Source organism: Triturus cristatus, chromosome 2_1 (genome assembly GCF_964204655.1).
Source record: "Triturus cristatus chromosome 2_1, aTriCri1.1, whole genome shotgun sequence".
NCBI lineage: Eukaryota > Metazoa > Chordata > Amphibia > Caudata > Salamandridae > Triturus > Triturus cristatus.
In genome coordinates, this window is record NC_140581.1 from 156,314,820 (window position 1) to 156,332,533 (window position 17,714).

The following is a 17,714-nucleotide window of genomic DNA, read 5'->3' on the forward strand; positions in this document are numbered from 1 at the left end:
CCAGAACAACCTATGGGGTGTTCGGGGGAGGTTACCCCATCGAGAAAATTTGGAAAAAAGAGTGGACAAATGGTGTATTTTCATCCAAATTTGAGAAAGCAGGAAGGTTAATAAAGCAATGGTGAAAGTGCAGTTATTATTATTATATTAATAAAGATCCCGCCCAAAGACATGTCCAGTACAGAGCCACAGGTGGGCAGGCTGTTCAGAATAAACTTCAGAGTAACCCCCAAGACTTAGTGAGGAATTTCCACTACTGTAACTTAGAGTGACAGGACCACCTACGCTTGTTAGCATCACCGACTGCTCTTGCTTACCTTGTGACACTGCATTTGAGCACAGAAAGCTATTTTTTTACTTTGCTTTCTCACTGGTGAGAGAAGAAACATCAGATCAAGTGCATTCATTTAAAGTTTGATGCATTTCCACTTTTCTCTCCCTAGCATAGCATTCCCCTAATGGCCCGCCGCCTCTCTCTGGAGAAGCAAGCAGCCGTCAGCGTCAGAAGACGTCAGAAGACTGACTGTCATGTGAACAGTATACAGCTACAACACCGCTCAGTGTCTCCTTTGAAAAACGATGCATGCCACAATTCAGAACTGCCATACCCATGCGCAGAAAATGTTGAATGGCACCAGATCTCGAGGTACATGGCGTCACCCCTTTACAGAGCCAGCCAGAAGAAACCAAAATGTCACTCGATAATACAGTAAGCAATAGTTAAGCATGCTTGTCATGTGATCATTCATATATAAACCCAGTAAAATAAGGCAGCAGGGTCTTAATGTACAGCACCTCCCACCTCCAAACCAGCAAGCACTAAACCAACTTCCATTACCATCTGGACTCTGTGTAAAATAATGGCCTAATGTCACACAGCAGAGATTCTCTGACATGGTTTTTTGTTTAAAATAATACTTTTCCCTGTTTTCCCCCGTCTGATTCTCACACCACGACCGACCGCGGCAGCTACAGAACAGGAACAGAATTTTAAAAAAACACATTGTCTCATCCATCAAACAAAAAACTAAATTCCACCTTGCGATTTATATTAAAAAAATTACAACACACACACATGGTGAAACATTTGTTAGATTCTAAAGAAAGCCAAATCATGGTACTCATATTCATTGAGAACAAAGCAAAGCATGAATCAAAGGGGCAAGGCACGGACTCGTGCATCTGAGACACTTTCCTCTGTTACTCGAGGGCAACCCCTTGCACATACTTATGCACATGTAGCTTCCCCTCTTTTAAATCCTAATTTCCCTTACAAACGGTGCTTACTTGCCCATCTCACACAGTTATCCTCCACTACACCGTGCCTTCTGTTGTTCATGGTATTTGTTTCTCATCTCCTGTTTCTCACAGGTACTTTCACTTTCTCCTCTTCTTTCCCTAATACACATACAAACGCAAGGAGGGCCATATTTCAGAAACACAGGTGCCTAGCGTTTCAAAAAGGTTTCGATTGTAAGCATACTGGATGCAGTGCAATCCCAGACTCTGTGGCCCTCCTGTTCAAAATGCTGAAAGCCGCCATTAGTGTAAAAACACACCGTTGTGTATTAAAATACAATTTTTATAGTTGTTGTTGTTGGTCTGTTTTATGACCAATCTATGCAATGTAAACTCACTGAACAAGTTAAGCCATCCGAATGTTCTCTTCCTGTTTCAGGGAAGGCATAGATTGCTAATGCTCGTTTGATATTGTTAAAGTGGATTTTAAGGTTGTGTTCCTTGTAAATATTGGCATATAAACACTGTTGTATCCAGTTGCTCGTTGGCTTCATTTCGATATAGCAATGCAATGCACCCTGTTACACACATCACTGGTGTCTATCTGTAGCTGTTTCAATTGCCTTTTTACAACCTGCACTTTGGATAATTTTGGGCAGAATGTCCATGGTGCTGTCCGTGGATGTCTCCACATAATCGACCAACAAGCTTGTTTATTTGATCTTTCAGGCTCAGGGCATAAATGCGATCGAACACAGGTAATCCTGCACTGTTGGTCACATCTATCAAGCAGGGCTTCAATATTTCAGATCCTTATCAGGTGTTGCCGCTCGCTGGCCTCGGCCTGTGCTGCTAAGTTTCAGTGTGATGCTACGGTGCTCTTGGGAATGATGAGTTCACCACTGCTAAGAAACGTCTACACTTCACACAGGTGCGCTGCATGCGACCGACTCTCGCATATTTTGGAAAGTCACAGTTTGGCTCCTGACCCGCTGTCACCGGCATCTTCATCTTGGTTCATGTCTACACTGACATGCCTATTAAATCTGCTCCATGCCCACCGTTATCTCCCCCTAACCACCCATTTCATTGAGTCAAGTTTCACACGTTCCGTTACAATTAAACTTCTGGTGTCCACTTCCTCAACCACTGCAAACTGGGCTAACCTCGGCACCTAGCGCCCCATTACGTCACTGACCCTGCACGTGGCCTACTCGCTAAGGGCTTTTTGCAGGGGTTGTGAACATTTTGTGGGAAAAGACTGAACATGGCATCGGTAACTAATACATTTGCAAAAAGTGGAAAATGAAAAACGGAGAAAGCGGGCAACATGACAAATGCTATGGAACACATCAAGAGTGCCCCTTGGTAATCACGGTAGGTGCGATCCACTTAGTAAGTGGCACTTACATACTTGACCCCACTGCCCACCCCCCCATACAACTGCTCGCAGGGACCCATTGTACACACTCCCAGGGACTGTCGTGTGCCAGGCACTTGCATTTATTATATGCCTTGATGTTATCTAACAAATGCTCAGAGGAGCACTGAAGCAGTGACGTCTGTGTTCTGACCGAGATGGTTGTAAACCTAAAAGAAATACGTCGCCATCATATTCATGGAAGGCAACAAGTAAATGTTAAAAACTATTGGGAACTGTGCCAGTCGCGACTCGCGGGGGGGGATTATGCGGGGGTGGGGGCTGGGGGGGTTTAAATAAAATACAAATAATCTTACCTGGTCCACGCCGCCTCGGGTCCTTTGGCGCCTTCTCAACAGCCGCATCACTGCGCAGTGCTGACAAGTGAGTGTCAACCCGTCTCAGCCAATGCTGGCACTGGAGCAGCGCCAGGATTGACTTAGGGCATGCTAACTCTCCGCCCGCCAGCCCATTAGGAGACCGAGGTTTGAGCCTTTGCTCAACCATCGCTCTCCTAATGGGCATGCGCCAGCCTGAGCAGACACCAGTGCGCATGCTTGGGCACGGTCGAAAAATTCGCAGACCTTCCGCACTCATGCGCACTTGTGCTGCTACCTGCCCCTGACAATGCCTGTCAGTCAACATGACGCCGGACCGCCCACCCCTTCAGACTCTGAAGGGGGTGGGCGGTCCGACATCATGCTGACTGACATACATTGTCAGTTCTCCCTCGGCGTCTCTGAACGTAAGTAAACTGAGAGTTTACTTAAGTTCAGAGACGCCGAGGGAGCTGTGGGTGCGGACAGCTGGTGGGGCAACGCCCCAGCACCCTAATGAATGCACCGCCCCTGCAAATGGAATCAAGCAGTATGGTATGCTTATTTGTTTTGCACACATATCTCCAGAGAGGGTATTCCGACGCCTATGAAGGGTGGAGCTGCAGAAACTGGAACCTATTGGAAGAGCTAAGTTTTCAGTTTCTTGTGGAAATCTTTGATGGAGCCGGCAACTCTACGATGAAAGGGGAGGTTGTTTCATGCTTTGGGGACAGTAGGAAAAGGTATGGCCCCTGGCTTTGGCTCAGAAGATGCGGGGAATGTGAGTGAGGAGCAGGTTAGCTGAGTGGAGGTGTGTAGAACTGGATGCAGCTCTTCCGATATGCTTGGCGTTGCTTGTGTAGTGCATTGCAGGTGTGTGTGAAGAGCTTGAAGAGGACGTCTCTGTGGAATGGGAGCTAGTGGAGCTCCTTGAGGTGTTTGGATAAGTGAGAACAAAGTGGGAGTTTGAGAGTGAGTCTGCCTTCTATGTTCTGTATGACCTGGAGTCTCTTTGCTAGTTGAGAGGTGATGCTGATATTAAGGGTGTTGCTGTAGGCCAGTTTGCTGGTGATCAGGGTGATGGGTCTTTGGGTGTCCTGTGGGAGTTATCTGTAGACTCTCTTGAGGAGCTTAAGGGTCTGGAAGTAGGTGGAGGCGAAGATTTGATGGTGGATCACGATCCTGAGGTTAATGGTTGAGTTGAACAGGCTTGGAATTAGTGCTAACTCTGAGGGCCACCAGGCTGTGGACCAGAGGAAGGTTCCTTTTCTGAGTTATTAGTACTAGTACTATTGGAACTATCAGTATACTTTCACAGGACAGTGAAGTAGCCTCTACAATCAGTAGTGAGAAACAAAGTTTGATACAAACTTAAGAAAGTTATTTTCTTATGTGTACACAGAGGTCCAGAGTAAAGAAAGAGACATTAGACAACCATTATATTGTTGTTACATTGAGTTGTTTGCCCTGAAAATAAAATGTTTATATTATATTAAATCAGAAATAAATATGCAGGTTATTGTTGCCATAATAAATGTATTGCTTCTTTCCTCAGAGTAGTTCAGTCTAGTTTCTATTGTATGTTGCCTGTCATCTGCCTGTCATCAGAGGTTGTTATTGTACATATTGTGAGTGAGTGGTGGAGGCACATCATTTTCATCAGAACTGTCCTCATCGGGAAATATAGGAAGTTCATTACCAGTACCAATGTTTGCAGAATTTTGCAACAAGCAGCTTTTTTGCAACTAGTTAGCATGTGGCCTGCAGTGCATACTGTATGGCTCTACACTCTTGTAAAAATCTGAAACAGCTTGAAGTAGACCAAGTGCACATTATATTACTGAACATGTGTGTCAGTTTGCTGAAATATTAACATAACATTAAATGGTTGATTACGAGTCTGGCAGATCGAGGACCGTCAGACTTGCGTGGCATGGTGATGGCGGACAAGCCACTGCTGCACTGACAGACCGACCGTCCCATTATGAGTAGGGCGGTCGGACCGCCCTGGGACCACTGCCACTGCCAAAGAACCGCCATTCCCTGCAGGTGGCATTGCCGACAGGTGGCCAAAATATGCTAGGTGGGTCTGCTGCAGTCCCGTCAAGCATATTATGAGTTTACTCTCTGCTGGCGGTGTCATGGAGGTTCCTCCTCCATGTACACCAGGGCAGAGAAGAAACATAGGAGGCCCTAATGAGCCCCCTATGCCTCCTATGCTTGTGAATGCACACAGGGGGGCGCTTAACATGTGCCCCCCTGTGTGCATAAACAGCAGTTCCTGCACTGCATGGACTTTCGAGTCCATGCCGTGCAGGAACCTTGTGAGGCATTCCAATTGTGGTGCCTTTGAAAGAGGCAGCGTCGCTGACCCGCCAGACCACTTCAGAATTGTAATCTGGCGGGCTGGTGGCGGTGAGGGGGCACATCAGTGGTGTACCAACTACCCTTACACCACCGAAACTCGTAATCAGGCCCATAGTGTCATTTTGAAATCGTACATCTGGTGTATTAAAGAACTGACTGTATGGCAACCTACTCAGCAGGTAGCTGTCGCTAAAATCACCTCTGGACAAATGGCTGTATAATCTGCACTGGTAGAGCGTGCACGATTCATAGGTACTTCCAGGGAATCTGGCACTAGGTGTGTGATTAAATTATCAGCATTAAATGCAAGCTGTATGTTGAGGAAGTGCTGATTGTTCACAATGTAATAAATATGTTCTGTCCCAGAGAGAGGGCATATCAGAACCTGTGCCATCTATGCATCGAAGCACACTAGGAACAGATGCAATTTTCTCATATGTAGGTTCACTCCTTTGAGTGTTGGAGACTTTCAATGGATGGAGCTAATCAACGAGGGCCATCATAACCAGGCTACTGCAAACAGGGACATGGTGATGAGAGCAATGCTTGTAAATAGTTCAGCCAATAATATTCGCGCTGGGTGGCTTCCCAACCCATAGTTCTTCACACAATGCTCTCTGAAATGGAAAACACAACAGCCTTTCTCGTTCCATTTAGTGCAATGAGTGCATCAGTCATATTATACAAAGACAGAGCAGCAATTCTGCTCTGAAACACAAATGCTAACAGCCCACTGGTTGCATGCACGTGCACCCACGTGCTGCTGGGCAGGCTTAATCAGGCTGAAGAGTCAAACCTGCTTCCTTTCTGAATCCATTGGCCATTCTGCTGGGAGCAGAGAGGTTAATGAATGCCAGTGAAATGCAGCCAGATTTGAAATGCCATAAACATTGCAAGCAGCTGCCACTGTGCTTCTTCTCACTGTCTTCAGCCAAAGGAACAGAGACACAAATCTGTTCCATCCCACTGCCAGGATTGGCCTTGTCCATTCAGCATGGACTATAATCACAGCCTCTTTTCTGGATGTTTTCTTCTTTGGCTATTTGGCGCACAATGAGGCTGCAACGGCTGCCTGATGCAGTCTGTTTTATTTGTCAAGGTCAGGAGCTTCACTTTTGCAAAGTTAGCAAAGTTTCCTGGTTACTTTCAACTTCACCAATGCCAGGGCTGCCCTCCGCATTCCAAAATATTTTCATTGCTCAAAGAGATGATGTTCCTTAAACTCAGTTAAGCTATAAACGGATGCTGAATTGTTCTCTGTAAGCTTTACATATGATAGGGTCTCCAGTGCACAGTGTTATTGTGGAGGAAAAAACACTAAGGCTCTCAAGTGTAGGTGCTGAACTAGTCCTTACTCAGGGGAAAACTAGTTTGTTGTGTTTGAATTTGGATTACAACTAAAGTGCAAATTTTGCACAGACTCAAGTGCTCTAAATTGATGATTTTGGCAGGTAAATCGTTCCAAAATCTGCATAGTAGAAAACACCATGGGGCATATTGATGACATTGTTATGCAGCGCAATGCAGCAAGTCACCTTGCTGCGCAGCACTTTAAGTCACCTTGCTGCGCAGCACTTTAAGTCACTTTGCTGCATTGTAAGTCCAATTGGTCGCACACTGCTCGTCCTACCAGCGTGTTACCCCAAAGCATTGTGGTCCATGAAGTCAGCCTCAGCGGGTGCGCCTCTGCCAGTGTATTGAGCAAGATTCAAGCCGCGTCGGCCATACCTGGACACGTGTTTCGAGGTCATTACCTCTCGTCAGCAGGGAATAGGCATGTATGTAGGGTTGCTGCGTAGGCTGCCAAAAGTTTTCTCAGGTCCGGTACCGCTTGTGTCACGCAGGTGCATAACCATGAGCTCGTCAGCCCCACCGGCTCAAGGGAGCCTGAATATAAACATAAGTCCAATTGGTCGCACACTGCTCGTCCTACCAGCGTGTTACCCCAAAGCATTGTGGTCCATGAAGTCAGCATCAGCGGGTGCGCCTCTGCCAGGGTATTGAGCAAGATTCAAGTCGCGTTGGCCATCCCTGGACACGTGTTTCGAGGTCATTACCTCTCGTCAGCAGGGAATAGTATGTATGTAGGGTTGCTGCATAGGCTGCCAAAAGTATTCTCAGGTCCGGTACCGCTCGTGGCACGCAGGTGCGTAACCATGAGCTCGTCAGCCCCACCGGCTCAAGGGAGCCTGAATATAAACATAAGTATATTTGGTCGCACACTGCTCGTCCTACCAGCGTGTTACCCCAAAGCATTGTGGTCCATGAAGTCAGCATCAGCGGGTGCGCCTCTGCCAGGGTATTGAGCAAGGTTCAAGTCGCGTTGGCCATCCCTGGACACATGTTTCGAGGTCATTACCTCTCGTCAGCAGGGAATAGGCATGTATATAGAGTTGCTGCGTAGGCTGCCAAAAGTATTCTCAGGTCCGGTACCGCTCGTGGCACGCAGGTGCGTAACCATGAGCTCGTCAGCCCCACCGGCTCAAGGGAGCCTGAATATACACATAAGTCCAATTGGTCGCACACTGCTCGTCCTACCAACGTGTTACCCCAAAGCATTGTGGTCCATGAAGTCAGCATCAGCGGGTGCGCCTCTGCCAGGGTATTGAGCAAGATTCAAGTCGCGTTGGCCATCCCTGGACACGTGTTTCGAGGTCATTACCTCTCGTCAGCAGGGAATAGGCATGTATGTAGGGTTGCTGCGTAGGCTGCCAAAAGTATTCTCAGGTCCGGTACCGCTCGTGGCACGCAGGTGCGTAACCATGAGTGGTACTTTACCTGAGAATATTTTTTGGCAGCCTACGCAGCAACCCTACACACATACCTACTCGCTGCTGACGAGAGGCAACTACCGCGAAACACGTGTCCAGGGATGGCTAACGCGACACTCATTTTCATTTTAAACTTTTGGCATAGGCGTACACGCCGACGCTACTTCATGGACCACAATTCTTTGGGCTTACACGCTGGTAGGATTAGCATAGTGCGGCCAATCGGATTTTTGTTTATGTTCAGGCTCCCTTGAGCCGGTGAAGCTGACGAGCCCATGGCTACGCACCTACTCGCCTTGAGTGGTACTTTACCTGAGAATTTTTTTGGCAGCCTACGCAGCAACCCTACACACATACCTACTCCCTGCTGACGAGAGGCAACTACCTCGAAACACGTGTCCAGGAATGGCTAACGCGACACTCATTTTCATTTTAAACTTTTGGCATAGGCGTACCCGCCGACGCTACTTCATGGACCACAATTCTTTGGGGTAACACGCTGGTAGGACTAGCAGAGTGCGGCCAATCTGATTTTTGTTTATATTCAGGCTCCCTTGAGCCGGTGGGGCTGACGAGCCCATGGCTACGCACCTGCGCGCCTTGAGTGGTACTTTACCTGAGAATATTTTTTGGCAGCCTACGCAGCAACCCTACGCACATACCTACTCCCTGCTGAGGAGAGGCAACTACCTCGAAACACGTGTCCAAGGATGGCTAACGCAACACTCATATACATTTTAACTTTTGGCATAGGCGTACCCGCCGACGCTACTTCACGGACCACAATTCTTTGGGGTGACACGCTGGTAGGACTAGCAGAGTGCGGCCAATCGGATTTTTGTTTATATTCAGGCTCCCTTGAGCCGGTGGGGCTGACGAGCCCATGGCTCCGCACCTGCGCGCCTTGAGTGGTACTTTACCTAAGAATATTTTTGGGCAGCCTACGCAGCAACCCTACACACATACCTACTCCCTGCTGACGAGAGGCAACTACCTTGAAACACGTGTCCAGGGATGGCTAACGCAACACTCATTTTCATTTTAAACTTTTGGCATAGGCGTACCCGCCGACGCTACTTCATGGACCACAATTCTTTGGGGTAACACGCTGGTAGGACTAGCAGAGTGCGGCCAATCTGATTTTTATTTATATTCAGGCTCCCTTGAGCCGGTGGGGCTGACGAGCCCATGGCTAGGCACCTGCGCGCCTTGAGTGGTACTTTACCTGAGAATATTTTTTGGCAGCCTACGCAGCAACCCTACACACATACCTACTCCCTGCTGACGAGAGGCAACTACCTCGAAACACGTGTCCAGGGATGGCTAACGCGACACTCATTTTCATTTTAAACTTTTGGCATAGGCGTACCCGCCGATGCTACTTCATGGACCACAATTCTTTGGGGTTACACACTGGTAGGACTAGCAGAGTGCGGCCAATCGGATTTTTGTTTATGTTCAGGCTCCCTTGAGCCGGTGGGGCTGACCAGCCCATGGCTACGTACCTGCGCGCCTTGAGTGGTACTTTACCTGAGAATATTTTTTGGCAGCCTACGCAGCAACCCTCCACACATACCTATTGCCTGCTGACGAGAGGCAACTACCTCGAAACACGTGTCCAGGGATGGCTAATGCGACACTCATTTTCATTTTAAACTTTTGGCATAGGCGTACCCGCCGACGCTACTTCATGGACCACAATTCTTTGGGGTAACACGCTGGTAGGACTAGCAGAGTGCGGCCAATCGGATTTTTGTTTCTATTCAGGCTCCCGTGAGCCGGTGGGGCTGACGAGCCCATGGCTACGCACCTGCGCGCCTTGAGTGGTACTTTACCTGAGAATATTTTATGGCAGCCTATGCAGCAACCCTACACACGTACCTTCTCCCTGCTAACGAGAGGCAACTACCTCGAAACACGTGTCCAGGGATGGCTAACGCAACACTCATTTTCATTTGAAACTTTTGGCATAGGCGTACCCGCCGACGCTACTTCATGGACCACAATTCTTTGGGGTAACACGCTGGTAGGACTAGCAGAGTGCGGCCATTCGGATTTTTGTTTATATTCAGGCTCCCTTGAGCCGGTGGGGCTGACGAGCCCATGGCTACGCACCTGCGCGCCTTGAGTGGTACTTTACCTGAGAATATTTTTTGGCAGCCTACGCAGCAACCCTACACACATACCTACTCCCTGCTGACGAGAGGCAACTACCTCGAAACACGTGTCCAGGGATGGCTAACGCGACACTCATTTTCATTTTAAACTTTTGGCATAGGTGTACCCGCCGACGCTACTTCATGGACCACAATTCTTTGGGGTAACACGCTGGTAGGACTAGCAGAGTGCGGCCAATCGGATTTTTGTTTATATTCAGGCTCCCTTGAGCCGGTGGGGCTGACGAGCCCATGGCTACGCACCTGCGCGCCTTGAGTAGTACTTTACCTGAGAATATTTTTTGGCAGCCTACGCAGCAACCCTACACACATACCTACTCCCTGCTGACGAGAGGCAACTACCTCGAAACACGTGTCCAGGGATGGCTAACGCGACACTCATTTTCATTTTAAACTTTTGGCATAGGCGTACCCGCCGACGCTACTTCATGGACCACAATTCTTTGGGGTAACACGCTGGTAGGACTAGCAGAGTGCGGCCAATCGGATTTTTGTTTATATTCAGGCTCCCTTGAGCCGGTGGGGCTGACGAGCCCATGGCTACGCACCTGCACGCCTTGAGTGGTACTTTACCTGAGAATATTTTTTGGCAGCCTACGCAGCAACCCTACACACATACCTACTCCCTGCTGACGAGAGGCAACTACCTCGAAACACGTGTCCAGGGATGGCTAACGCGACACTCATTTTCAATTTAAACTTTTGGCATAGGCGTACCCGCCGACGCTACTTCATGGACCACAATTCTTTGGGGTAACACGCTGGTAGGACTAGCAGAGTGCGGCCAATCGGATTTTTGTTTATATTCAGGCTCCCTTGAGCTGGTGGGGCTGACGAGCCCATGGCTACGCACCTGCGCGCCTTGAGTGGTACTTTACCTGAGAATATTTTTTGGCAGCCTACGCAGCAACCCTACACACATACCTACTCCCTGCTGACGAGAGGCAACTACCTCGAAACACGTGTCCAGGGATGGCTAACACGACACTCATTTTCATTTTAAACTTTTGGCATAGGCGTACCCGCCGACGCTACTTCATGGACCACAATTCTTTGGGGTAACACGCTGGTAGGACTAGCAGAGTGCGGCCAATCGGATTTTTGTTTATATTCAGGCTCCCTTGAGCTGGTGGGGCTGACGAGCCCATGGCTACGCACCTGCGCGCTTTGAGTGGTACTTTACCTGAGAATATTTTTTGGCAGCCTACGCAGCAACCCTACGCACATGCCTACTCCCTGCTGACGTGAGGCAACTACCTCGAAACACGTGTCCAGGGATGGACCACAATTCTTTGGGGTAACACGTTGGTAGGACTAGCAGAGTGCGGCCAATCGGATTTTTACTTTGCTGCATTGCACCGGACTGCAGAACAGGGAACGGGCAGGAATGCGCCTTATTTAAAAGAATACAAAGGCATATTTAGAGCCCCTTTTCCATCGCTCTTGCACAACGCAACATGGTGCAATAGTGACGCTAATGAAAAATTATATTTATGAAGCCAGGCAAGACCTCGTGCGTGGCTTCATAAATCGTGAGTAATGTAACTCAGCACAAATCACTGCCTTGCAGTACTCTGTGCAAGGGAGGTGTTTCCATAGATGTTGCGTGGCTGTTCCCACACAACATCCATGGATGTTGATGAATCCCCTGATTTACAAAAACTTGTAAACCTGGGGATGCGTCCAAAAGCCACGCCTCCCCAGATGAGGCGTAATGAGGAAACTATGTTTATTTCTCCTCGTTTTTTGCTCTTTCTATGTGTGCTAATGTTTTTTTGTGCAGGAATGCACTGTACTGGATAAATATGGCGCTCTCCTGCCCTCACTCTGTGACGCAGGACAGTGCAGCAAGGTGACTTGCCGTGCTGCCCTAGGACACATTACTACTAAATATGGCCCATGGTGCATTCCCGCCTTTTCCCCCTTTGCAAACACAACGTAGCTGGGGTCATAAAAAAAGCCAAATATTTTTAGCTTTGCAGCAGGAGAGAGAAGTGATAAATAGTATGCATACAACAAAAACTAACAATTTTAATTTGGTTTACCTTGCCGTCATTGACCAAAGGAGAGGTACGATAGGATTAGGTTGACATTTCTAGCAGATCAGAAAATTAAAAGCAGACCCTTAGCAGCTCCTAAATAGATGTCAGGTATCAACTATCTGTTTATATTCCCAATTATTGACTGTCGTAATTTAATTTTCACTATGATAGCCTTGTATCTTTTAGGGTCTTGGAAAGTGTCAAAATAAGGATTTGCAACATATATATATAATTAGTACTGTCTTTGACATCTTAGGAAAAAGTGGGGACCTGACATATTTTAATATCCCCTCCTGCGTCGCTGCTCTTGAACTATTCCCTTGAGGGGTTGGAGTTTTCTTAGTTCTTCGGGTTACTGGTGAAAGATAGGAGAAATCTAAGTGAGGGGGCAAAATGTTTTCATCTGCACCAGTAGCATCTGTGTAAATGCTTCTGCCACATGTACTCGTTGCACACATTGCACCACAGACACATAGATGTTTTAACTTAGCGCTGGGTATTTTCTTCACTTATGTGCATATTTTGATTGTGTGCGCCCGTGTCATTAAGCTACTATTGCATCTCTGCTGGTACAAAGGAGGATGATATTCAAGAGCGGAAATATAATCTTTTGAAAACAGCACCACGGAAATGAGCAAAGTGATGGTTCAAAAAGTGTGATTTAACAGTAGAAGAAACTAACTGGGCGAGCAGTTCTTGATCTCAATGACATTATTGGATGCACAAAGGGGTTTTAGATCCGATGCACATGCAAAAATCCTGTGGGCCATGTACCTACCCTATTTTGTGAGTCTCATATAATTTGCGACTCGCAAAAAAGTGTTTAGCGACTCGCTATTAGGAAGGGGCGTTCTCTCGTATTATCGACCCCAACAGCTATGTAAGTATGTTTTGCGACTGTAATTGCGGTCGCAAAACACTTGCAGTTTACCACCCTTCTCAGAAGGAAAGTAAAGCACTTGCAAACGGGAAGGGGTCCCCAAAGGGACCCCTTTCCCGTTGGGAATGCATGCACAGACATTTTTTAAGGGCAGGCAGTGGTCCCAGAGACCACTGCCTGCCCTTAAAAAATGAAACTGGAAAGTTACATTTTTTTTTAATGCATCCCGTTTACCTGTAAGGAAAACGGGCTGCATAAAAAAAAAACTGCTTTATTTAAAAGCAGTCCCAGCCATGGGGGTCTACTGACCCCAGCAGACCACCATCCCTGGAAGTGCCCGCCATTCCCAATGGGGTCGCAAATTGTGACAGCCTCATTAATATTCATGAGACATGCAATTTACGACTCAGACACTGTTGTACATTGGAAATTACGACTCACACATTGCGGCTTGCAATTTGACGCAATTTGTGATTCGTAATTTCCAATGGTCGTACATCTGGCCCTAAATCTTTAGACATTCATGTAGACAAAGTAATATTTGGAATGTGATTTTAAAGTAGTTCATTATATTTGATTGCCTCAAAAACAGAATGCTAAAAAGGTTTGTTTCTATTGTGGACACTAACCCAAACCTTAACCCAGTCCCTAATAACTGTCACAACCCTAACCCAAACCCTCATGCTTGGGTTTCTACCTGTGTCTGTGTTTTTCTGTCCCATAGAGTATAGGGAAAATGTACACTTTGAAGCTAAATGTTTTCACAATACATATATCAAGTGGTTATAGATCATTTATGAACTGAAGTTCATATTTCTTATGCTATCCAAACACAATCGTTGGTATTCATCGGCAAAGCCAATATCAGTGAAGAACGGCCTTGGATTTTTGACTTCCAAGACCTATGGAACATCAGCAGGTCTGTGCTGCAAAGTATATGATTTTGAACTACAGTTTTAGGCATGCCACCCGGAACAGTTTTGGGGTCCATTCGAAAAAGCTAAGTCTGAAGGTAGGGATCTTGACTGGGCGAAGGGCACGAAAAGTATCCACCAGATGAAAGGAGTTTAGTGGCCCTAACAATTGAATTTCTCCTGCTCAGAGCTTCTCCCACCAAAACAAAAGGATTCAGCAGGATATTATTCAAAAACTATCTAACTTCAATAGAACTTTGTTGGATACAACCTGCAAACTTGCCCCACTGCAGGATTTCGACTTCCATTTCAGAGAAAAAGGGCCATATGTACAAAAGATTCACTGAATGGCAATTTGTGTTTAACGATTCGCTACTTGGAAGAGGTGGTGGTAACCATTTGCAAATGAGAAGGTGTACCCGTGGAACCCCTTCCCCTTCGTGAATGTTGAAACAAATAATTTTTAAGAGGAGGCCGTGCTTCAACTGACCACTGGCTTCTCTTTAAAAATGTAACATAGACTTTTAATTAAATGCATTCTGTTTCCTCTAAATAAAATGGACTACATTTAAAAAAAAGATTTCTTTATTGAAAAGCCATCACAGACACAGTGGCCTGCTGAGCCCAGCAGGCCACCATCTCTGTGATGACTTCAATTCATAGTGGGTAGCAAATTGAGACCTACCTCATTAATATTCTTGAGGTAGGTCTATTGCGACCCCATTAGGAATCGCTGTTGCTAACATGTACATTTCTGTACGTTAGGAATTGTGATTTTCTAATTGCAATTTACAAAGAATCACAATCAGGAACTCACAATCCCCAAATTCTGTAGATATGGCCCAAATTCTGAAGGGAAATCTTTGACTGGGATACCCCCTTGGGGTCTCTGACTCGCACTTCATCATGGTTGGTCTGAAATGATGCTTAGGTCCCTCTAAACTGCTAACAGTGATGTCTGAGTGCCACTTTACTTCTTCCTTATTCTTTTTGCCTTAAATATTTATAACTTCAAAAGTCTGGTTCCGCTTATTGGATTTTTGTAGGCCCAATAGTATGTTTTGCTCCACCGACATAATTTGTCATATCCTCAGGAATTTAGCATTGTGAAAATATTGCTTGATGCCCTTCCGTCATTATACTGCCTCACATAAAAGAGATTGCCCTACAGGGAAAACTCCTCTTCTGTGGGCACAGATACCCTGTAATCGAAGTGAGGCAACAACATGAATGACCCAAACATGAGCAGAATTTTCATCGTGTGCACTTATAAAATAACCTGGGCATTTATTCTCCATTAAGGGGCCGATTCCGATAGCCGGTCGGACAGCTGTCCGTAGCCTTACCGTGCGACCGGCACGTACCCGGAGCCGGTCCGTCCTGTAGAGTAAGTACGATGCGCATAACTGCGAAAAACACGACCGACACGTAGGCTGTGAATCAAGCCCCATTCTCCGTCCGAGCCTTAACTCCTAAAGATGAACCGAGTCGCCCGGAAGCAATATCCATAGCAGTTTCCGGCATGACAAGTACGATGCGTACTTCCTACGCGCCGGACGGGTCGTCACGTATGGCATGTCACAGCATCCGGAAAACAAGCATATCAGCTACGATTCGTGCCACAAATCAATACACGGCTACGAGACGGAGCAGCTTGCAGCGGGTACGAGACGGAGCAACAAGCAGCGTGTATGACTCGAACACATCATGAATCCCATCTCGCAGGTCTTACCAGTACTCTACATCTATGACCGGCTCAGGAACCGACGCCGACGGCGCAGGCGGTAAGTCAGACACCTACCACACAAATAAACTACACGTACCCGGAAAATGGCACACACACACAGGGGATCCACATCCTGGCCACTATAGGGGTTGCATGGCCAGCACCACTAACACCCCCACCCATAGTGGATCTGTTGGCCATCACTACTGCCACCCACACCCATATGGCTGATGTTGCCCATCACCCCTGCCACCCACAGTCATAGGGCTTATGTTGCCCAGCACTACAGCCACCCCCAGCCATAGGGCTGATGTTGCCCATCACTACTGCCACCCCCAGCCATAGGGCTTATGTTTCCCATCACTACAGCCACCCCCAGCCATAGGATGGGTGATGCGCAACACATCCAGCATACTCCAACATCAGGTATGTCCGCAAAATACATCCCTCCTAACATCATGACAACAGTGTGTAGTCTGTGACAAATGCCCACAACAGTGATTATGGCTACGAGCATACAATGTAAGTAACAGCACATGTGCGACCAACACATGAGTGTGACATACACAAGATAAGCATCACCATAGCACTGTGGCAATGTAAAAAGACCACACCCTCACTGTGTAGAACAGAAGTTAAGTGGGGGCTCCCAAAATGTAGCAGATGTTGAGCATTGTAGTGATGGGGACTAAACCCCCCTCATCACAGTGACCAAAAGGTAAGTGTCATCATGGTCAAAGCTGCAATAACAAACAGCATGTATGATCCCTGCTCCCAACACATCAAACACTTCTTTGGCAAACTGGTGGTTGTGTCCCATACACACAGAGATGTAGTGAGGCTAACAGTGCTGTGAAAACATAACACACTCTCGGCCATGTGCAGACAAGCACCACACATGGGGGCTGACAATGCATACAGCGTACAATGACACAACAGCAGAAGTGACCATCACCAAGCATGCACACATCTCGAAAATAGACAAACCAATCAAAACAGCATGTGTAGACTGTAGGTGTCAGCTCACAAACTCACATTCCATGCCAGCAATGGCACCCAACAACCAGGATGAATGTGCACAATGATGTGAAATGACTCACAGGGACAGCATGCAAAATCACAGAAACAGCATCCAGACAAAGGCCCACAACAGCAATACCAATGCACTGGTGCAGATGAACAAACATCAACAGGCAAACTCACACTGCACATCGGACACAACATGTGTGTGTGTGTGTCACAGTATCCCCAGGCAACTACACAACACATGAGGGGGGCTGAACCACAGTGACACAGATGTGGACACAGTGCCATACAAAAGTAAACCATCATTGGGACACCCTCAGTGGCAAATCAGGCATTGGGAGATGAGAGGGAGCACAACAGACACATGTGACACAAGCTGGAATGAAGACCAACTAACACAGCAAGAGACTGACACACAACACCACTACCCCCAGGGAACAGACATTGGGGTGACACAAGCATGCATGACACCACCATTGTGATGCTAAAGGCAGATGTCGTACAAACTGGGAAACCCAGACATGTGTACTGTGCCACAAATGTACATCACACATACACAAACACAAATCACTCAGCATGGCCCCTCATCCATGGACAAATGGGAGCTGGGGGACCACCTATGCAAACATTCACATCAGTCCACCCTCAACACCACACACCCTGGACTGCAACAATGTGTATCTGTGAAGCACACATGGACAGGTGACATTGCACATGCACCCATTACAAGCACAGGAATGTTAGGAGGACCTAAGGTGCACACACACATCACACAAGGACAGTTCACAACCCTGGGGAATGACAGACATACTGCACAGTCCCAGGACAATGCAGA